The sequence below is a fragment of the Pseudopodoces humilis genome, chromosome 12, assembly GCF_049639895.1.
Source record: "Pseudopodoces humilis isolate 2021_Gansu_Grassland_sample_001 chromosome 12, ASM4963989v1, whole genome shotgun sequence".
Taxonomy (NCBI): Eukaryota; Metazoa; Chordata; class Aves; order Passeriformes; family Paridae; genus Pseudopodoces; species Pseudopodoces humilis.
Genome location: NC_142211.1, coordinates 2,226,207 through 2,250,004, shown reverse-complemented (window position 1 = coordinate 2,250,004; position 23,798 = coordinate 2,226,207).

Here is a 23,798-nt window from a genome sequence, read left to right as displayed (position 1 = left end):
AATCTAAATTTGGCTTCTTTTCTTCCAGGGTAGTAAAGTTGGAACTTAAATAAGATTGTAGTGTTAAAAGTGACTCCAAAAGTGAAGCAAATAGCTCCAGATGTATCACATCCTGCCGTAACTGAACAGATTCTGTTCGTTATTTTGATGTTTGATGCAAAGCTGCTTTCTCTTGATAATGCTGTACTTTGTTTGCACGTAGTGTCTGCTCAATCTGAGCTTGCAGCTGTTGCACGAGCTGTTATATTTGTTGTTGCCTCCCCAAAGATCTTTTTTAGATGCACTATTGCAATTTATTGATTCTTCTCCTGCCGGTGTTTGCCTGTCTGTTGAATGTATCAACATGCCTAGAGGGGGGAGGGACATCCTGCAGCTTTCCCCAGTGAACAGTAGATTGGGGCTTACAATCTGGGGCTCTGATTTTTGATGATGTGTGAGGCTCCACCCACCTGGGGCTGGCGCTGTCTCCTTCGGGAGACGAGTCAGTTCTACATCCGCATTTAGAGGAGAAACTTCTGGTTTGGGCTCCGCTGACGCGGTCCTGCCGGCCCTGGAACACTCCTGAGATTTTAAAAGTTCCGATACGGTGCTACGCTGCCTCCCTGTGCGCCCCTTCGCTGTCAGAACGTGCCCAACCCCAAAGAAAGCACCCAGATGGCTGATTGGTGTGGCAGGAGGCGACTGCTGTGGCACGTCCGTCTCGGGCCACGCCATGGCTTCTATAGTGGCGGCTACGACTCTGGACTCCGCCTTCATATCTTTTAAGGTATTCAACACAAGTTTCCATATCAAACCGAGCGCTACTACGTCTTTACTCTTTTCCACGATTGCCATTTCCCAGATCAGAGCCCTTATATCCGTCCATACCTCTACCGAAAAGAGCAGTGAGGGCACTACTAAATGCCCGTGATAATTAGCCCATATAATGAGCATATCCAGGTCTTTTTCCCTGGCTGCTTTGCCTCGTTTAACGAGAATACTAAGAAGCAGTTTTTTAGCTGCCGCAGACTCCACATCCATTTTTCCTGCGGCCATGGTGGGGGGAGGGTAGCCACCCCTCTCTTACGCCACTGCCTTCGGACTCCCCCAGCGACTCACCCCCCTTTTTCCGCGGGTCGCCTATCCGGTACTGATCCAAGGCAGCTTCTATCTGCGCTCAGATCCGCTCCACCAACCTCGGTCCAAGGCTTTGTCCCACTGTGCATGGACCCGTCGAAGCCCCCCTGCCCGCAGGGTGTCCCTGTTCGAGCACCAGATCTTGAAAGACCGCCAGCTATCCACAACCCTTCACAGAAGTAAATATGAACGCCATTTATTTCTATCTTTAGCACACTTATATAGGGTTTTACAGGGTCCGTGGGCTAAGCAAGTTACCATTGTCTAATGCGCATAGGTTTACATTTTTTCTCCTGTACACAAGGATATTGTTTTGCTTTACTCTTCTGCAGGAAGGTTTCAAGGACTTTAGCCTTTAATATCACGACTTATTTCAAAGACTGGTTTGTGCAGACAGGCCTTTACTAATATATAAAATATATCAACATTTTCCCTCATGGGGAGCTCTGCTTATCTCAGTTCTCTAGTTTTGAAGAAAACTCCTGAGCTTGTTAGAAACTTGTTTCTAGTGTTTATTAGAAGGTCATCACAAAACTTGGCAGGTCTCTCCAGACTAGCTGCACAAGGTTAAATCCTTGCAATCTGGTACATTTCTTTCTTCTGGTGGTACAACAAGGCCTTGTGGCTCACCTTGTGTCTGAAGCACAAAATGGCCCCAAACAACACTGTTCTTTTTTCTTTATACTTATTTTTACCCAATTAACAATAGACAAATAATATTTTTCTTAATGACCCAATGACCCTTCACCTGTGTGCTGCACTGCAGCATTTTTTAACCAATTACTTACTATTACCCAAAAACCTCTAGAAGAAGAACATGAAGAAGAAAGAAGAAAGACAGCACCCTAAATTCTCCATCTTGCCTTCTGTTCTCTAAACTAACTTTTTTACCCAGTGACTTAAGAAAACTTTCTAATCTACACACTCACACTTTTAGCTTTTGCTATCTAACAGTTGTTTTCATGTATCACCATGAAAACATGCTCATGAATTTCATGTTATATGAAATTCAGTGTTTTTCTGGATCTTAGAACAAAGTATCAGAAACAGGGGCACACACTCTGTATCCCAGACTCCAACAATCAGTCAATCAGTCAGCTCCTTCAGTGTCCTATATCCAAGTTTTAGACTGGGGGAGAAGTAATAGCTTCTGTCTAGTTGTTACAAATGGAGTGAGAGCTTTAGATGAGTCCTGCCTTTGAATCAGATTTTTGGTAGTAGTTCTGTTTGAGGCAGCCTACACCCCAGATTGTTCTTGCTCACAAGTTCTTAAAAATGGCCTATTAGCTCTATTATAAAATGAATTATTTATTGAATGGACACAAGATTAACAGACAGAAGACATTAAACAGACTACCTGCTACAGAGATTAAAACAAAGAACTACTAGTAGCTACAAATACAGTGCATGATAAAAAATACCTATATTACAGCTAGTAAAGAAATAGTATAGATTAGGAGTTAATGTAACTTACTAATGAATTGATGATGGAGTATACATAGACCCCTTTCAAACAACTTCTGGAAGTGTAACCACTGAATTTGTGTCCAAACTTTGGGGAGCAGCCCTATATGTTAGTGTGCAAAAGATCTATGCTTTTCATGAAAGTTTATGTAGCTTTTATAGTTTGTAAAATGAAGTGTCTGTCAGTCAGAAATTCCAGCAGCTTATCTTCCTACATCTTGCTCTCAAGGTGAGATGTTTATTGTCAGCTGGGGATTCTACCTTGTAGCAGATAGGGAAAATCTTATAGAATTAGAGTCTTATAGACCTCTGTGCACTTCTGTTCATTTCTGCTCACCAGAAAACACTCTGGGAAAGGTTCAGCTAACAGGATAACAAAAAACATGTTACATAACCTAAAAGTCAAGTTATACAATCAGAAAAAAAGTTGTATAACCAATGTACGATCACCTTGTGGTTTGGGTTCTGATTGGTCAACAGTATGCGTGAACACTTGTCCTGGGGTGACTGTGATGTTAAATTGTATCCCCATTCATCTGCCTAGCCCAGAAATAGGTTTTGTATCTTTAAAAGTTCATCTGAGAATAAAAGTGAGCAGAGAAGAATCACCGAGTCTCTTTTCAGAGACTGTACTTGCTCCCCCCACATTCTGGGATGGGGTTTTAACTACAGCACAGACAGAAAACAAGTGAGAGATAGCCTTTGCTTTCCAGCTAGCCAAAGCAGAGAGGTCTTCCTGGACTGTTTTCTTTCCCTTTTCTTTGAACGTTTCTGACCTGCTCTGGACTAGGGACTTGGGGGAGCACCGGGAGCTTGCACCTGTGAACTACCAGGGGCCTAGCCTGGGCAGCAGCATTTTCCAGCGCCAGAGGGATTGATAACAGAGCGAACACCCACAGGAGGGAGACCTTCTGAATTTGTCATCTCTTCAGAGCGGCGAGAGGTTTTGTAATTTGATATCATTCATTTTTGTGCTGGGTAGTGCTGTGCCTGTGAAATAAACAGGTTTTTTCCACTTCTCTAGGAGAAATCTCTTCCCAAACTGGTTGAGGGGGGGAAGGGGCCACATGGGTTTGCTTCCTGGAGGGGGCCCCATTGGAGGTTTTCTCCCAAATTTGCCCTAAACCAGGACAACACTGAATGATCAAAGGGCTGATTGGGTAAAAGAATGCATGAACAGCAACACCTGCAGTGGCAAGCAGCCAATGCATATTTGTTGTCATTTCACAAGAATGTAAATAGATAAGAGCTTAGCATCTGAATTCAGCATAAAATGGCCTGGTATTTTTTGCAATCAATGATTCTCTTCAGAACAAGAACCGAGGGTGCATGTCTTCATTTCTCATTGTTACACCACCTCCCTGATACCAGAGATAACTCACTACTGTGATGCCTTGAAGACCTAGAAATGAAACAACACACTTTCGAGCCAATATTAGTGTAGAAGGTAACATAAAGACTAGTCTTTTCTTGGAGGCCTCCAAGGGGCAAGTATGGAAAAATGCCCACCCCCGCATAGGGTGAATACATTTTTATAAGTTCAGCAAATTGGCATAACTCTACTCTTTACATTTAACCACAGCATTGCATCATACAGCCAGCTATTATGCAAAGACTAACTAGAGATATAAGTAGTATGAACAGTTCCTTTCATCGAGGTCCAGTTCAGTAACCAGGAAGTGAGTGAATGGAGGATACAGTCAAAGTTCAGTGAGTCTTTTGAAAGCTACCTGATGTAGAATTTGTTTTCAAATCTCAACCAAATCCTTATTAATTCTTTCACTCTTATCTACGTAAGAAAAACAACTACTGATAATGATTTTGCAGCTAGTAGGGAATTGAGAGCCATTCAGTTTTGCAAAACTATACCAGACAAGTCATGGACTTCTTGTAAGGCTGAAATTGCATGTGAAGTTTGCTTTTTAATATGTTCAGTGGTGGCTGAGATGCTAACAATTTCTTTCTTCAGTTGAATTACTCCCAAGAGGGAGTGAGAGCTCTGATTACACTATGGAAAAGTGTGGGACACTTAATGAGGGGACTAATGGATCCTTTCATCCACCTCATCCTTCCACTTGGATCCTCAATATGATCTGTCGTGGTTTTAAAGCAGCAACTAAAAAAAACACTAGAAAACTTACTTATTTCTTGCTGTGAGATATGGATTAGAACAAGAGAAAAACAGGCTTAAAACTTAAAAGGAATAAAGAAAGTTTATTAACAAAAAAACTACAAGAATAAGAAACCAGAATAAAACCTCCAGAACAACCCTTTTCTCCCAACTACCCAACCATTCCCTTGTTCACATGACAACACAGAGACAAAAAAAACTTTGGTGGTTAAAACAGTCTCAATTCTTGCTATAATCCTTTCATCAATCTTTGTAGAGAAACAGAAGTCTTCTTCTGTTAATCTATGGAGTTTCTCACAAGAAAACTATTTCTTTTATAGCTTTCTATTTCTCTGATGCCAGCTGCCCAGAAATTCTGCCATCAGTTCTCTCCTCCCATTTCACATCACTATGAGGTGTGTTATGGGCCAAATCAGTCTAGGGATGTCATTTTTAAGGATGAGTTATTCAAAGGCAAAAGTCTTCTTCATCTGTTTTTGTGAGCCCCTTGGAAACAGTTTTCTCTCTGCCTCTTAAAGGCCACAAATCTTCAACTATTACTTCTCCCCCTCTGTTCCAGCATCTCACAGTATCACAACCACTTCACCATTTGCTCAAAATCCACACTTTCAAACACTCCATTCCTCCCAATATACTCTGTCATGAATTAAAGGAATTTTTTTTTAAAACACTATTGTCCATCTCCATAGCTTTAACAGAAAAATATTTCAGCTTATTAAAGCATCTCCTTATTCTCTCTTCCCCATCTAAAAGTTAATTCCTTTCTTCACTGTCTTTGATGGTTTTATGGTGACTTCTTACATGTTGATCACTCCCTCTCTCTCTTCCCCCCTCTGGTAAGAAAGGATTAATCTGCAACTCTCATCCGGGTAGTAAAAGAGTTAAAGTCCTGCTCAAGCTGCAGATGTTCATGGTGTCAGGTGTCAGTTCAGTGGCAGAAACTGCAAACTAAGTCAGGCCGGCCGGCTCCGTTTCTCCCCCCCTGCCCTCCACGGCCTTGTCCGGCCTGGTGGGGGGGAGGAGGAGGCCGAGCCGGAGCCTGTTACCTTTTCAGAAGTCGGAAACCAAAAAGAGCAAGAAATTCCCAGACTTATATCTTAAAGTAGGTGTTCACTGGTTGATTTCACTTTTCAATGGTCAAAATCACTGCCAGTTCTCAGAAATGGCTAGTAATTGGTCAGGAGAAAAAACTCCTATCAGCGTCTGGCAGTTTCAACTTCCCTAGCTCCCAAAGCTAACCTTAAAGGTGCAGAACTTGATTTATATATAAACCAGGTGATTTGGAATACCAGTATCATAAAGTCACCCCAGGACACGATCAAATATTGTTATGTTTGGAATTATAGCCCCAAGGGCACAGGCCCGATCTTTATCTAGGGGCAAAACTTAGCAGGCCTTATTTTCACATATACAGTACCACCCTGACAAGTTGTTCTTATGAAGAGCTTTGGATATATTTTGGGCTAAAGTCACATGCATATTTTGGGACCAAATTTGAGCCATGGTTACCAACTGTGCAGATAACAGGTACAAAAAGAACAATTTAAATCTCATCAGCCTGATGTGTATCAGTGTTTGTTTTCCAGTTGTTTTGGGAGCAGAGTTATTCTTAACTCTGGAGCAGTAAATTCATGGTTCTCTGCCATCACCTTTGGCTGCAGTGAGGGTAGTGTTATAAATGCAAAGGCAGATTTGGGTTAAATAAAAACAATTTATTATAAAACAATTTCTATAAAAAAATAAACAATGAGGGAAAACCACAATAAAACAAACAGCGCAGCGCTGGGTGGACAGGGGTCTATACCCAAAGGTATAGGTGTTCCCAAATCCACGCAGGAGGGTAAACTGTCCGGGGTTTTTATAGGGATTTTTAGCCTTGAGGCCAAATTCCAGGCAGGCACCATTCATCAGCAGTCCTTGATTGTCGTATGAATTGATTTCCTGGCGTTGGAGAATAGAGTCGAATGGACGTCCGGACCGAGTCTCCTCATATGTAAAGAAGTTCTGAGTGGCTCTTGATTTCATTGTGGTTCAGGCCATCTGGATGGGATGGCTGGATCCGGGTTGGAGCCGATGGATATTTCGGCTGGATTTTTCCTTTTGTTTACCTGATGGCTTCCTCTAACGGTAGCCTGCAAGGCGGGGTGTTCAGGTCCGGTGATGAATATCTCGTCGGAGCCTCTCCGTTTTGGCTTGATGTTTCGTGTCCTGTCTATTCTTCCCTGTTGATGGTCACCGAGCCTGTCCTTGTCAGTTTGAGGAGTTTTTTTTCTGTCAGCTTGATGGGCCGCGTCCTGTCTATTCTTTTTTGTTGATGGGCGCCGGCTAGGATCGTTATCCTTTGAGTGGGAATTCGTGGCTAGATCTGGGAAGGGCTTGTGTGTCATACTGTACTTTATATTTTATATCATTATTGTTATATACATTTATTTAGATTTCTACGAATTTTTACAAGTTCATTTCTCACAGTCCCCCGCCTAATAATTCATTACATTAAAAATTCGTGTTATTTCATCCAATTCTGCAGGGGAGGACTATAATTTTTTTACTCACATTCATTTTCTTCCCAGTCCGTTAACGAATTCTCACTATATGCTTGTGCCAGGTTATATTTATTTTCAAAATTCTTTAAGGCTTTAATCGCGTTTTCGTTTTCCTTTTCCTCCTCTAATTTCATTAGTTTAGAGAGAGGAGTAGGTCTCCCTTGTGCTTTCTCAGGATCGATTGGAAGTGTGGCAATCTGCATTCCTTGCACAACAGAGTGAATTAGTCTGATGAAGCAAGGAATTAAGCAGGGAAGGAAAATGATTCCGGCAACTGAACAAGTGATGAAAAATACTAGCTTCTTCCACCAAGCCCCTTGCCCGAATATCTGGTCCCACCAGGAGGCTTGTAGGATTGAATTCCATTTTTGGACTGGCACATGAGCTACTTTTTTAATTTCAGCAGCCAATCCTTTTATTGTTTCTCCGTAATCGTCTATTTCCATACAACACTCGGATTCGTTGTATCTGCCACACACTCCTCCCTCCTCGGCTAGCAAATAATCGAGAGCTAGTCTGTTTTGGTACACAAAAGCTCTCATTTGTGAATGTTGTTTGGCTAGGAGTTCTAGGGCTTCTGAAGTGTGGTTGGAAACTATCTCTACTACCGCTTGCAACCTGATAAGTCTGTTGAGGAGATAAATGGGGGTTCTGTAACCCCAGCTGCCATCATTTGCCCAAGTAGCGGGCCCGTAATATTGAATGATCTTTTTGGCAGGTCATTCTTTCTCGTTCCACTTCTGGTTGCCTCCCGCTATTGGTAGTTTCCGTTTTAATTTCCTCCTTTGTCTGTTTAATGTCTCAAAGAGAGGGGCTCAATGATTTACTCTCTGTTTTAGGTAGAGTAAAGAAAAAGGGCCGAATTATTCCAAGTGTGCAGGATCCTTTCCATTTTCTGGGTAGCTCGCTGTATGCCTTTTTTCACATATCCAATATATACTATCAGGAGCTTCTCAACCCTTGTTCAACTTTGCTGGATCATCCTAATATTCCTTCAATCTTATTAGCTCATGGAAGGGATTGGCCCAGAGTTTTTGTACCAGCAAAGTCTAATTATTTCTATCTATTCACAGTTATTCCCCCGGGAGCGACTCCAATAGCCCGCGGGTGGTTCAGGTTGCCAGGTTTTTGTTTTGCTTTCCGAATTCACCATGAGTGTGCTTACACACGGGGTATAGCTTACTAAATCAGTGAATTCTTTTCCCTCTCTGCTAATGCAGACAGTACCGATTATTCTTTGGTCTATAACTCATTCCTCTGGTCTTTGTTTTGTTTTTGATATTTTAGAGCCTTCTTATTTTTAGAAGTTGCTCTGGGGTTAGTTCCTCTCCCTTCCAAGGCTATCTTTCAGCTGATTTTAAACCGCCACAGATCCAACAGTTAGATAGACTTAATTCTGTGGCTATTTCTTGCATTAGATCTATGAAAAGATTCTGGTTGGGGTTTGGCAACCCCCAATTGCTGTATTGTTTCTCTAATTGCTCATAATGTTCACTAAGAGAGTTAAGCTTCTCCTGTTCTAGCCTTTTTTTCCGAGCTTTCGCTTCTCGCCTCTTTAACTCTAGGGTTAGTTGTTTTATTTTGTTTTCAGGGTCTACCCCTTCCTCATCCCTGGAGAAGCAGAATACTTGGTTGAATTGCAAACATACCCGGTCATCACTACTTTTTAACAAATCAAGGATTATCGGTTCATTATTAAAAAAAACCCTCTTCTTCATGTTTTAAATTTCTACCTTCCCAATATACTTTCTCTCTCATGGTACACATTTTTAAATTCGCTTTATTGTAACATAAAGGGTTAACCGCATAATATGCCAAAAAGGTGGATTGTCTTTTTCCCCCTATCCAGACAGTTTTGTTACATTGGCTGCAGATTGGAATTGGGGGAATCATTCCCACTTCTCTCTTATACCTGAAATGGGAAGTTTCAGTCTTTCTTTTCATAGGAGTTTTAGACTGCCCGTCTTTAAGCCTTGCCCCTGAGTGGTAACACTAGACCTTCCCCTTTAATTCACAAAGATTATACTGAGTGCTGTTAGACAAACAACGTTCCGGAGGACAGTAGTTAACTATTCGTCTGGTATCTGTGGCAGTTTGACACTGCTCACACTTCCCCAGGAGACGCTCCCCCGGAGGTACTTCGGGAATCATTCTCTCGGCTAAGCACACGGCTAGACTCAGGACAGTCAGGATTCCCCACCGGTGTATCCCTCTGCCTTGCCCTTCGCCCGTATAGAAATATACGGCGGGGATTACCATCTTCTCGGCAGCAAGGATATTCTTCAGGGGTCTTTGTAGTCCTTATGGCGTACCTTCTCTTGAAAGCAGCCCACCGAGACGACTTAATTGTGTCTGTCCTGCTCGGTACCTTGACTGTCTTTTGGCACTCAATTTTTAAAGTTTTTGCTTTGGAGTCTAGTTTACCTCTAATCCCCTTTTGAAAAAACAGGTACCACTCAGGAGAGTTAAGTTCTAAAAACCCCGCCCGGGTGACAAGTATTAAGAAACGGCTAGTCAGCTCCTGTTCTTTAGTCAGACAATTGGTACACAATCTCTTAGGTTTGTACTCTCCCCAACAGTGGGTTACTCAAATTTGTTCACAACAAGCACATTTAAAATGTATAAATGGAAAACAATCACAGTTTGCGTTGATGTAACTTATCTGGTCTGCAGCTCTACGATTTTAGAACAATCATGTACTAATTTTTCTGAATAGAAACTGAGCAGGATTTTTGTGCAGTGGTTTTCAATTCTAAACCGGGTGAGCTGATTAAGATGGCTTCATATTTTAGAAGCCTGGAATCAGTCAGCCACTTCTTTGCTTTTTGCTGCAATATGTTTTTCACATCGTGGGGAGTGTAAACTACCAGAGGAGGAAAAGTTATTTTCCTTGCTTCTCCTATTAACAGAGCCACTGTTACAATTGCTGGTAAACACGTAGGCTAACCCCGACTGATTGGATCTAAGATCTTTGAAGCCTATAGGCTTCCCTTTGTCTGCCCATTCCTGAGTCAGGACTCCCTGTGTTGTTTGTTTACTCACATTCACGAACAACTGGAATTCTTTATTCGTATCTGGTAGAGTTAGTACCGGGGCAGTCATAAGAACAGTTTTTAATTTCTGGAAATTAGACTCATCCTGTTCAGTCTACTTCAGCCTGTCAGTGTTTAATCTTTCATACAAAAACTTCACTTTTTCACTGAAACCCTCAATCCACTGCCTGCAATATCCCAAGAGCCCTAGAATTTGTCTAATTTGCCTTTTTGTTTTTGGTGCAGGCAATGCAAGGATGCCTGCTACCCTCTCCGGGTCTAATTTTTTCCTTGAGATATCCAATGTCTGAGGTATTTTATTTTTTATTTCAGGCTCTGTGAATTGCAGCTTGGATTTTGATACTTTCAAACTTTTCTTTCTTAGAAAGTTTAACAAGGCAATCGTGCTTTTCTTCACACTCTCTTCAGTCGGTCCAGCTATTAGCAAGTCATCTACATACTGTGAAAGCTTTGTCCTGTCCTCAAGAGCAAATTGGGTTAACATTTGTTCTAAAGCTTGTCTGAAAAGGTTCGGAGACTCCACAAACTCCTGGGGGAGGACCGTCCACCTTAGCTGTTGCTTACGGTTTGCATCTGGGTCCTCCCACTGAAATGCAAAATAATCTCTACTCCTTTCATCCAGAGGGCAAGTCTAAAAAGCATCTTTCAAATTAATCACACTATACCACACATCTTCTGGTGTGAGTCTATTTAGTAAAGTATAGGGGTTGGCCATCACCGGGAATCTAGTCCGGGTCCTAGCGTTTACCGCTCGTAGGTCCTGGATTAATCGGACGCTATCATCCGTCTTTTTTACAGCCAGGATGGGGGTGTTGTGTTGAGACATGCAAGGCTCTAAAGTACCCCCGTTTAGGAGGTCATCAATTATTTGTTTCAACTCCCTTCTCTCTTTGAATGCTATACTTCAGGGTTTATTTTCTCTTCATTTTCAGGAGTCAACTTAAATATTTTTACCACTAATTCAGAATTTTTAATCAAGATATTAATTCTTAAAGCAACAATCATGTCCCTTCCCAGTAAATTGTAATCTGTTTCTTCTACTAATAGCAAATTCCCTAAGCAAATTTTATTTTCAGATTTTATTTCTACATCTTTTATTATAGGTACTTCAAAGGGGTCTCCCTTTGCACCGATTACAAAAACTTTTTCTCTGCTAGCCACACATCCGTATGGCAATTTCTGCAGGGTACTTCTCTCTGCCCCAGTATCTACAAGAAAACTTACTTCTTGTCGTTAGGGGCCCACTTTTAATTTTATCAAGGGCTTCTTGGATGTTCTGGTCTCCAAATTAAAGAGCCCCTGACACTCCTAATCTTCTTGAAAAATTTTCTCATCTTTTATTCTTTGTTTACAATTCCGCTGAACGTGTCCTACTTTTTTACAGTAGTAGCATTCCGGGGGCTCTCTCCGTGGGGCCGGGGCTGCCCGGTGAGAACCTCGACTTTTTCCGGGTAGTGTTTTAAACTTACCCTGCATCTGTTCTTGTTTCTGGATCTCTTTTACTGCAGTTACTAAAACCTTAGCCTGCAATTTCTGCTTCTCATCTTCTCTCCTCATGTATACTTTTTTTGAGCTTCCCTTAGGAGCTCCTGGAGGCTTTTATCTTGCCACTCCTCGATCTTTTCTAATTTTCTCCTAATGTCCCCCCAAGATTTAGCAACGAATTGTGTTTTTTAACAGAACCTCCCCCACAGGAGAGTTCGGGTCAGTCTCAGAGTAAATCTGTAAACTTCGCCGTAATCTCTTGATCTATTCAGTGGGTGGTTCCTTTTTTCTTTGACACTCTCTAAAAACTTTGCTAATATTCTGGCTCCTAGGGACCGATTCTCTTATACCTTGTACAATCATGCTCTTTAAATCCATCATGTTCTGTCTGCCTTCCTCTGTCTGTGCATTCCAGCTCGGGCTTGCGCTAGGCCATTTCTGGTTACCTGGCATCCCCTGTGGATTGCGTCTGTCCCAGTCTCTGATCCCGGCTTGTTTAATCATCTCTCTTTCTTCCTGATTAAACAGTGATCTCAGGATTGCCATAAGATCGTCAAAGGTATAAATACTACTCCCTAAAAATTCATCTAACCTCTCAGCCACCCCAAAAGGGTCATCTAACAACCGCCCCATCTCTTTTTAAAAGCTCTTACATTTCTAGAGTTAAGGGGTACATTCACAAAACCGATCACTCCCGGGGCCGTCGGTACTTCCCTAAGAGGGAACAACCGGTGCCCCTCTTCACTCTCTCCCCATTCATTATCCGTCATTCTTGCTCTTAAACGGGTTCTACTTGCGGGAGGGGAATTGGTGATTGTGTGTTGCCTCCCTGTTATTAATTGTGGGAATTCTGCCGCCACCCGGTTGAAGGGAGGAGTCCCCTCCGTTGTATGGGAGGGTCCCGGTAGTGGCGGCTGGACCGGCAGGGACGGATAGGGTGTTCCCCAGCCTTGCGCAGAAAAAACTTCTGAGGAGGTTGCTGTGGTTACGGTGTTTACAGGCGGGGAAAGGGGAAGGGCTGCCGGCATTGCTGCTGGCCCCGACTCTCCCGCTTGAGACACACGTATCTCAGTGGGTTGGTCTCGGGGGCCCAAGGGTGCTGAGGGCACCACCTGATCTGCAGAGGAAGGTCCTGCTGGTCCTCGATACGGGGGTGGTAAGTGATCGAGGGGTTCCCAGGACTCAGCTCTTAATTCACGTTTTTTTTTTTTTTGTTTTATTGGAAATAGCCCTACTCTGACATTTACCCAGAGCTTAGCGTATTCCTTCTCCTCAGGATCTGAGGGGACTTTGTTCTCCACATAGGAGAACAACTTGTTACACGTCTATTTTTCAAATGTGCCTAACACTGGCCAATTGAGGTGACTTCTCAACTCCTGTCCTCCCCAAACCTCCATACAATAATGTATTAATTTTTCCTTTGATTTCCCCTTCCTCTGGGGACAATCTTCTCAGTGTTTTAGCATCCACCCCAAGGGACTTTCCAGTGGGATGTCTGGTGATTCCTCCCCCTGATCGGAGGAATCTTTTCCTGTGCTTCTTCTTTGAAGCTTACTCTTTTTCTGCCCCATACTTCGCAAATATATTCTTACCTTTCTTCGACTTCTCCGTGAGTCGATATCAGTTTCTGCGTTGTGTACTTAGGAATCAAAATTTGCCGATACTCACCTTTCAGCGAGCTGAGCTGAGGTCTCTTGTAATCGGAACTTTTGATTCTTCCCTGGACCTCTCCCTGGGTCCGTTACTAAGAGGGTTTACCAGCCTCGAGCTCGACAAGACGTCCCTTCCCCTCTAAGTACCTTGCGATCAGTTCCCGAGACACCCTTTGGTCTCAGGTTTTACGAGTGTGTGTCGAGGGAAAAAAAAACTTTCACTCTGTATCGCTTCCTTCGCGGCCGGCCAATTCCCTCGCGGGAGGATGGAAACGCGACCTTGAAGTCCGCACTCGCTTCGTGATCAGATCACGTCTCACACACTCGCCCGATCGCCCGCTCAACCAGCAGTACTAGCTATTTTCCTGCGTGGGTGTCCTTGTGCGCACTAGACGTTTTACGAGCAAAGTAAGCCGCGGCTTCCGAAGGCTCCGTGCCTTCCGAGCTCTCCGATCCGGATTTATCCTTTTTATTGTGGTTTTTACCTCCGCCTAAATTTGGTTCGGATATCGGAATGAACTACGGGGGTTCTCAACTCACCAGGCCGCCAAAATCAGCGGGGGTACCCGTCCTGGGCAGCGAGATTCCCCGCAGTTTCTCCGATCCGAGTCACGGCACCAATCTGTTATAAATGCAAAGGCAGATTTGGGTTAAATAAAAACAATTTATTATAAAACAATTTCTATAAAAAAATAAACAATGAGGGAAAACCACAATAAAACAAACAGCGCAGCGCTGGGTGGACAGGGGTCTATACCCAAAGGTATAGGTGTTCCCAAATCCACGCAGGAGGGTAAACTGTCCGGGGTTTTTATAGGGATTTTTAGCCTTGAGGCCAAATTCCAGGCAGGCACCATTCATCAACAGTCCTTGATTGTCGTATGAATTGATTTCCTGGCGTTGGAGAATAGAGTCGAATGGACGTCCGGACCGAGTCTCCTCATATGTAAAGAAGTTCTGAGTGGCTCTTGATTTCATTGTGGTTCAGGCCATCCGGATGGGATGGCTGGATCCGGGTTGGAGCCGATGGATATTTCGGCTGGATTTTTCCTTTTGTTTACCTGATGGCTTCCTCTAACGGTAGCCTGCAAGGCGGGGTGTTCAGGTCCGGTGATGAATATCTCGTCGGAGCCTCTCCGTTTTGGCTTGATGTTTCGTGTCCTGTCTATTCTTCCCCGTTGATGGTCACCGAGCCTGTCCTTGTCAGTTTGAGGAGTTTTTTTCCTGTCAGCTTGATGGGCCGCGTCCTGTCTATTCTTTTTTGTTGATGGGCGCCGGCTAGGATCGTTATCCTTTGAGTGGGAATTCGTGGCTAGATCTGGGAAGGGCTTGTGTGTCATACTGTACTTTATATTTTATATCATTATTGTTATATACATTTATTTAGATTTCTACGAATTTTTACAAGTTCATTTCTCACAGTAGTCAGGACTTAGAACGGTCCTCTTCACTCAGCTTCTAAGTGTTATTGTCTGTCTTAGGTTGCAGTGTTAGATATAACCAAAAGTATGTATTCTATTAACATCTTCATAAGATGTTAAAATAGGTGGGGCAATGTTCTTTATCTTCTCCATGACTCAGCCTGGATAACTCCCTCCAAAGGGCTATTTCTGCTAATGGGCCATCAAGGTCTCACAGCAAGACTCATAAAATTACATCATCTGTTGTGGTTTGACACTGACCAAATGTCAGGCTCCCAGGAAAGCCACTTGCTCACCCTCCCCTGCCACAGCTGGGCAGAGGAGAGAAAAAAAAATTAACAAAGGCTTCATGAATTAAGGACCAGGAGACAAACACTCCAAGGGCAAAACAGCCTCAGCTTAGAGGTACAAAGTGAATTTATTACTAACTGAATCAGAGGAGGATAATGAGGAGTAAAATAAATCCTTAAAAACACCTTTTCTTCCCCCAACCCCTCCCTCCTTCCCACTGACAGCACACAGAGACAGGGCGTGGGTGTTTTCGTCAGTTCGTCAACCAAGATCATTCTTCTGCTGCTCAGGGAGAGGAGTCCTTCCCCTGTGAGATCATGGGGTCCCTTCCATGGGAGACAGCTCTCTGTGAACTTCTTCAGTGGGGCTCCAATCTCATGAGCAGGAGTTCTGCTGCAACGTGAGTCCCTCCCACAGGCAAATATTCCTCCCCAAACTGCTGCAGCCAGGGTCACTCTTCCACAGGGTGAAGTCCTCCAAGGACAGGCTGTTCCATCTTGGAAGCAGCAGCCTCCTCTCTCCACCAAGTCTTCCACTGGACCACAATGTCCTCCAGGCATTCACCCACTCTGGCATAAGCACCTCCTCCACAGGCTGCGAGTGGATCTCTGCATGCCCCGTCAATCCCATGTGCTGCAGGGGGACAACCTGCTATAGTGCTTGGGCATTTGGATGATAGAAATTATGAGAAAGTTTTGCCTGCCTTCTGTGGTATAGTGACTGTCATGGCAAGAGCATCTGCTCTTGCATTACCTTCTATAGATGTACAAAACACGTGCTTGGTGAGAGACTTCTCCAGGGTCAGGCTATTCAGGTATAAGCAGTTCATTATTTAGGTAGAGGGAGGAAGGGATCCATTTATGCCACAGCATAAACATGGTCAGGGAGGGAGAGAGAGAGTGGAGAGAGGAGTCGGGGAGCATGAGGGAAGAAGGTAGGAGAGAGTAAGAGATGAGCGGGTATTGGTGTCTATAAACGCTTGCTCGCGGTGAAAGACTTCTCCTGGGTCAAGCTGTTCAGGTATAAGCAATTTATTACAAGGGTAAAGAGAGGGGGAGACCTGTGTCGGCCACCAGCCTCGGCGTTCACGTGGTCAGGGGGAGGGGAGAGAGAGTGGGGAGAGCAGGGGAGGAGAGGTTGGAAAAGGGGAGGGAGGGAGTAAGAGTTAAGAGAGGAGAGAGAAGAGCTGAGAGAGGAGCAAGAGTTAAGAGCTAAGAGGTGAGAGCTAAGAGGTAAGATCTAAGAGAGCGAAGTTCTTGTTACAATCCAATATATCTTTTTCTATAGTGAATATTCTAATTCCCAGTAACCAATCACTACGAGATACACCCACTAAAGAATTTATATACAGCCTTTGAGCATCCCCATATTAACATACAGTGTTGCATTTTAAACTCTACAAGCTTTACAAATTCTTCCCTTGCTTCTTGACCTTTGGACTTTCTATCAGCAGAAGGACATTGTTTTATCAGCAGGGATTCTCCTTTAGCTGGCTAGGCTACTGTTCTTTGGTTATATAGTAACTAGCACTCAGTATCCTATGACTCAAAGCAGGCTTTCATTTCTACTTCAATTCTAGCCTTCATATTTTCAGAATCTTCTGCCAAACAATCACATTCATAAGGTTTCCCTGTTTCACCCTCCCCAACAAGCGGGTAAGAGCACAGAATAAGAGCAGTAAGTAAGAGAAGGTGAGTTAAGAGAGGCTAAGAGAGGAGTGGGTAAGAGAGTGTAAGAAGTTAAGTAAGAGACTAAGAGAGGGGAAGAGAAGTAAGTAGATTAAGAGAGGAGCTTAAGAGAAGGTAAGAAGTTAAGAGAGCGCAAGTAAAGAGAGCGAAGTTCTTGTTGCAATACATTATATCCTTTTCTATAGTGAATATTCTAATTCCCAGTAACCAACCACTACATGACACACATTCTATAGAATTTACATATAGCCTATAGGAACTACTACATTACCATACAGTGTTACATTTTAAATTCTAAAAGCTACCTTTCAAATTCTTCTCTTGCTGCTTGACCTTTGGATTCTCTGTCAGCAGAAGGGTATTGTTCAATCAACAGGGATTCTCCTTCAGCTGGCTAGGCTATTGTTCTTTGGTTATATAGTAACTAGTACTCAGTATCCTATAGCTCAAAGATAATTTTCAATTCTATTTCGGTCCTAGGTTTCATATTTTCAGAATCTTTTGCTAAAAAATCATGTTCATAAGGTTCCCGTTTCATCTTCCCCAACAACCTTCCACTATAGGTTCAGGCAGAGTGGTGTGTGACAAAGTGCAGGATGTAATATTCATGAGACCTGTGAAGTAAAAAGTTATACAAAGTGGTTAACAACACAAAAAGATCTTTGTTAGAGACTTCCTTCAGGAATGGTGCTCAGTTCTCTTGATGATTCCTGTAACATAAAGAGTATCACAATCAATGTTAATAGGTTCCTGTGAAAAAAGGCAAAATGCTTCGACCACAGCTGCCAGTTCGATCAATTGTGTAGATTTGGGTTGAAAGTTTATGGAATGTTCCCATTGTCTGGTATAATTTTTCCACAGGATCACAGCTTTGTGTGTCTTTTCTGATGCAACAGTGAAAACAGTCTTTGCATCAAGGATCGGCATCTCTGACTGTAATCACCAAGGTTGGAAGTGAAGTTCTTTGAAGGATTGTAACGGGGCATGTCAGGGCATCGAGTGAATAAATTGTCCATTATAGTCTGCAAGGGCAATTTGAAATAACAGTGAATCCCTGGATACATTCTCTGATTCTGCTGTAGTAATAGGGAGATGTATTACTGCCAGATCATATCCTGTCAGGCTCTGACATCGGAGTTGTCCCATCAGCAGTCAAAGAAACATCTCAAGTCAAGTGGTTATAGTTTTTGTGAAAATGTGTGGCAGAAAAAAACTATTCTAATAGTCAGAAACAATGTTCCTGTGCATCACATTGACCAATAAGAATATAGGTTTGGAAAGATTGCGAAGTCAAGAACAGCCACAGAGGCAAATCCGTGTTTCACCGTGTTGCAAAGGGCTTATTGATTTTATCACTTAGTCTCTAAAGCCTTTTGGGCAGCTTTTGTCAATTGCCATAGGGAAGAGAGGTCTGGGTCCCCTTTTAGCAATTTGGAATATGGGGGATAATTCTTCTGTGGTGATTCTCAATAAAGGGCAAATCCAATTAGTAGTGCCTAATAGCTTTTGCAAATCATTCAATGTGTGTAGGTCGGTTTTTAAGGTTACTAGTTGTTTCTAATAATTTAAAACCCAGGTATTTGCAGGGAGGTTCTGTTTGGATTTTTCTGTGGCTACGCACAAGCCTCTGCTGGCAAGTGTTACCTTGAAAGCAGTAAGGCAATCATGTAAGGAGGAGGTATCAGAAGCAATTAAAATAAGCAATTAAATTATCGTCCATGTAGTGATACATCAAAACAGATGGCTATTTTTGCTGTAATGGTTGTATCACTGAGTGAATGACAAATTGACAGATAGTAGGACTGTTTTTCATACCTTGAGGTAGCACAACCCAGTGGTATCATCCCATAGGGGTTCCATGATTGACAGATGGTAAAGAAAAGGAAAATTTAGGTGCATTGTTAGAATATAAAGGAATTGTAAAAAAGCAGTCTTTTACATCAATTATCACTTATTGAGATGAAAAACAAGGGATGGGACCACCATGCTTTGAGATGATTTATTGCTCAAGTAAGCCAGATAAGATGTCAGTCTGAAGGCGTGAGATTTAGAGAGGATCAACAAGTCAGCCATAGCTCAAGGTAGTCATGGGTTTCTTCTTCACACAGCAATATATAACATTTTGGTCCAATAGACAGTTGACACAAAACTTGTTTCTACTTATTAACCTATCACCTTTGCTTAATTTTGCTACACTGTGTCTGTCTCAGCCAATAAGCTGACAGGTCACGTACTCATACACACACCTCTATTATAGCTTCTAAATCCTTAGCTTACTCTATAGGTCACATTACTACAGCTTAAACATCTCACTATTTTGCCTAATATAATTTCTTACTTACTTAAAGCATATTCTTACTTACAACTATAGGAACATAAGTTTATAATTTTTCTATCTAATGTTTGTGTACATTTATCATTACATTAACCCAAGCTCTTTCTAAGGCTGCAGATTGAACCCTTCAGCATCTGTGGAATTTTCCATTTTTCCATTTCCCACAATCACTAATTCTCAGTGTTCTGGAATCATCGTGGGGTTATGTATTTCTGGTTGTAACACCCCCACAGATTACATGACTGCACTGACTGCCCAGAGATCCTGTAAAAATGTGGCAGTGTGCCTCAGGGACGACAAAGGGTTACATTGTCCCACCCCAAACCCCTTGTGAAGGGCGGCACAGGTGTTCTGATTGGGTTTGAGTCCCTGGGGAGTTCTCCTTTGGTGTGCTTCTACTGGTCCCTGACCCTGAACTCCACCCTCAAAGGTGGAAACCCTTAAGAGTTCTGTCCCTCAAAAACCCCTGCTGTGCCTCTGTTCCGAGCTCTCTGTTCTGGACCTGAGTTTGTTCCCTTGCTGAATAAATGGTTTCATGAACGGGAGCCCGTCTCGGTTAGTGTTCCATGCTGGTCCCCAGAATCCTGCGGCTTCCTGGACGAGATCCTGAGGTTGCTGACTGCAACATAAAAGCTTACACTTTTCGGATTTTATAGGAATAACTAAAATAGGTTGTATCCATGGGATGGTGGAATGGACTATGTGACCCAAAAGTAATGGTTGTTGTACAAGGATTTGGGCTTGATGAAGTTGCTTGCTTTACAAGGGCCACTGATTTATCCAAACTGGCTTACTTGAGAGCAAATTCAGCTTGAGACATGGCATTTCATCGGTGGCCCCTATCAAAAATGTGTTGAAATTATCAAACTCCATTGCATCATCAGGTCTTGCCCTGACAAAGTGCCAGGGATCAGGAGTACATGCAGCCACAAAGTGGCAGTATTGCCTTCCAGGCCGATGATCTTCAGTTGTTTTGTAGACTGCAAGCGATTTTGCTCTCCACCAATGCCTGCGACGATCTCAGTTGAAGGTGCTAGAAGCCACTGGGGGGGTCATTCCTTTTGGGATATGTTCAAAACATCTCCTCCAGTGTCAACTAAACCTGTAAAATACTTAGATTCTATTTGACAAGTGAGTAATGGTTGTTAAACCCCTATGATTTTTGACCAAAATATTGTGCCCAAATCCTCCTTCATTTTGTTGTTGCTGTAAGATCTGTCCTGAACAGAGAATCGCTGGTAGCAGTATTAATTGTGTCAATCAGCTTCCCTGTGCCACTGTACAGGAGGATTAGGGGTCCAAGCCATAATTTTAATGTCCCCTTTGTAGCCGGCATAAATGATTCCTGGTAATCTAAATAGTCCTGTGTGAGTGGTAGAGGAGTGTTCCAGGAGTAAACCATGTGTTTGAAATGGCAATGGTCCACACACAGAGGTAGGCAGCAGGTGAACTGAGGTATCACTCAGGACTGTGGTAGTGCTGATGGCCAGGACCAGGGCGGCATTCCTGGGGGTGCCCCTTGTAAGGTTTTTGCTTGTATTGGCGTCTGATTGAGTGTGGTCCCATTGGATTGAGGGGCACTGGATTGAGTGCCCCTTTTCGAGTTTCCCTACATTGAGAAAGGGTTGCCGTCTTTGTCATATTTAGACCAGCATTGATTGCTCCAATGAAACCCTTTTTGGCAGTGAGGACAAGGTTTATTGGACTTTTTATTGCCTTTGTGTCCCCTTGGACACTGCTTCGTAATATGCCCTTGTTCCCAGCATGATTTACCAAAATATGGATATGATCTAATATCAGTATCCAACTGAGACGGACAAAGACTCTTTAACCGATTAGGGTTACAGAGTGTATGTTTATTGGCAGCACTGGGCCAACGTGCAGGGTCACCCCTTAATACAAATGGCCCCTAATGCAGGTGAATACAGACTTTTTATTTACTGAGATATTGAATACAAATACATATTCATAACCCAGTTACCACCCACTCCCTGTTTCCTATGCTAATTAAGAAAAAAACAATTAAGCATGCTCAGTTTGTTCCTTGAAATGAGTCGGTGGTCTTATTATGGGGAGAGGTCACAAAAGGGAGGAAGGAATATATCTCTTCCTCATTCTGACCTTTCTACCTTTCCAATAGAAAGTGACAAATGGACCCCTGGCCAGGCTCCTAGTTTTCGTTGTTTCCAGTTAGTTTCTGATTTGCAATTGTCTTATGTTCTTGAAGTTCCTTACAAGATTCTTTGTTTCTCATTACAATCCCAGCTGCACAAACATAAGGTTGACAGACAGTTATTAGCTAATGATTAACTCCTAATTCTAGTAGGGCCTCTTTATCTATTTTAACTAGATTTAGCAAGGATTAATTTTAATTAAGGCTTTAGTTTTTCTAATATCTTAAATTCTTCAAAGTTTATGCTTCAAGCATTCAAAGCACTTAATAGCTGCTCTGGCCACTTGCAGTTGTTGGGCTATCACAGTAGAAATTAGCTCTGCTTTATATTGTTTCTGAGCCAATATTAGCGCATGCCTTGATATATTCAGAAATTTTAACATCAGCATGGTTATGTATCGGGTCCAGGGCTGTTTTAGAGTCATTGTTAGCATTTTTATAAGCAAGAGATTTTAAGGTAGCATCAGCTGCTTCCTGCATATCAATTTTCACCTAACAGCTGATTGTAATTGGTCAGTAAAGGTAATATATGGTTCCTGAGGCCCTTGCCTAACATCAGCAAATCCGGGCTCTAATTTTTTTGTATCAGGTACTTTTTGTAGCACACGCGTGGCAAAAACAGTAGATTGGTCCCATGCTTGTGGTGGGAGCCTTAATTGTGCCCAAACAGTAGCGTACGTGTCTGTGCCACAGAGCTGTAATGCAGTTATATTAATTGGTGGTTTTGATTACCATTATTCACCATCTGAGTTTGAGCCAAATCTACAAATTCCATCCACCAGACAGACTACTGCCCTCCTGTCAATACTGTTTTAAAGAGATTTCCAATCTACCACTAACATATTATCTGTTTTTCACACAATTGCATCTAATAAATTTATAGTAAGAAAGGAATTTAAACCATTTTCTTTCACTGATATACTCAGTTCCTTTACTATCTCATATGACAATTGTTCATGATGTGGGTTTTGATTACAGTATACAACAGGCATTGCTTGAAAAATTCAATATCACCCTCTTCCAATGCTTGCCTCCTTGCATTTCTGTATAAACCTTTCCAGATCAGGTCCTATAGGTGGCATTGTTTCTTCATCATAATCAGTAGAGGAATAAGGCATAGTATAAGATGGTGGTCTATGTAAAATATTTGCTGCAGCCTTTTTGTGTGCTGATTGCAATATTTCTTCTTCCGCACTAGGAGCAGAACCCACCATGGCACATACTGGGTCTAGAGGAGGATATAAATCTGGTTCTTGTTCAGGGTCAATTTGACGTGGGTCAAAAGGATCCTTTTTCTCCAGATCATTCTCCTCAGGTGATGTTTCATTAACAAAAACAACAGTATCTGATGGCCATGTAGGCAGAGCATCTGTAAGGATGCGATCTGCTTCCTTAAATTGTTGCAAAGCCGAATATACCACACACCAAGTAACAATATCATCATGGTGGACATCGTGATGAGTAATTTCGTGGGTTTGTAAACATTCACCAAACTTTTTGCCAGTGAGTAAGGTCATAGGAACCATCCAATGGGTACCAGGGACAAATCTGTCTGACCCATATAAGTAGCTGTATAAGTCTCTGGGGCTAGAGTTTATAACCTTGTTCCCTGGTAATACTCAACAGACAGTCCTTATGCAGATTTTGGGATTTCATTGCACTTTGCTCCATATATAAGAAATGCTTCCCAACAGCTCACAAAGGCTAACCTGTTCTATACCAGTGATTAAAAGGAGCTCCTTGGTGATCAGCTGAACACACCCACAGTTGGTTCGGTCAGGGTCCGTCACAGGACTGGATCACGTCAGCAATAATGAAGTCCCTGTTAATTGGAAATAATTTGTAGCATACTAATGTTGTTGCTGTTGGACATAAAATAAGTAGCATGGATTCAATTCAACAGGCAGAAAGAGGATCATCAGAAGGATTTATTTCCCAACTTTTAAACTCCTTTTATAAAGTGTTCCGATACAGATTTAACATGATTGGTAAAGGGAAGAACACCTCTCTAGTCCCAATTGGTGGAGCAAGAGAAAACACACTCAGCACAGCTGTACAGAATTGTATTGAGAAAACCAAGTTATTTACAAAAGTGGTCCTTGAGAGAAAAATGTTCTCAAGAGATATTCCCTTGAGAACAGATCAGACACTGACAGGCTGAAAACTCTCTGAGACTCAGAAAATCAGGTCCACATCTCATCCTTTTTTTTTTTATATAAAAAAGAAAAAAATAAAAATAAAAAACGAGCCAGATGTTTAATGTCTGCTTGTAGAGGGGCCATCTGAGTGATCACTCACATCTTCTGCATCTGTGTCATCACTCAGAGGTTCCTCCACTTGATGGCCTTCCTCCTGGTCACAGCCTGTGGTTTGCCTGTTGGCTCGGTTCTGCCTTGGCGATTGCAGGTCAGGGCAGACACACACTTTGTAGGTACCTGTTGTAATC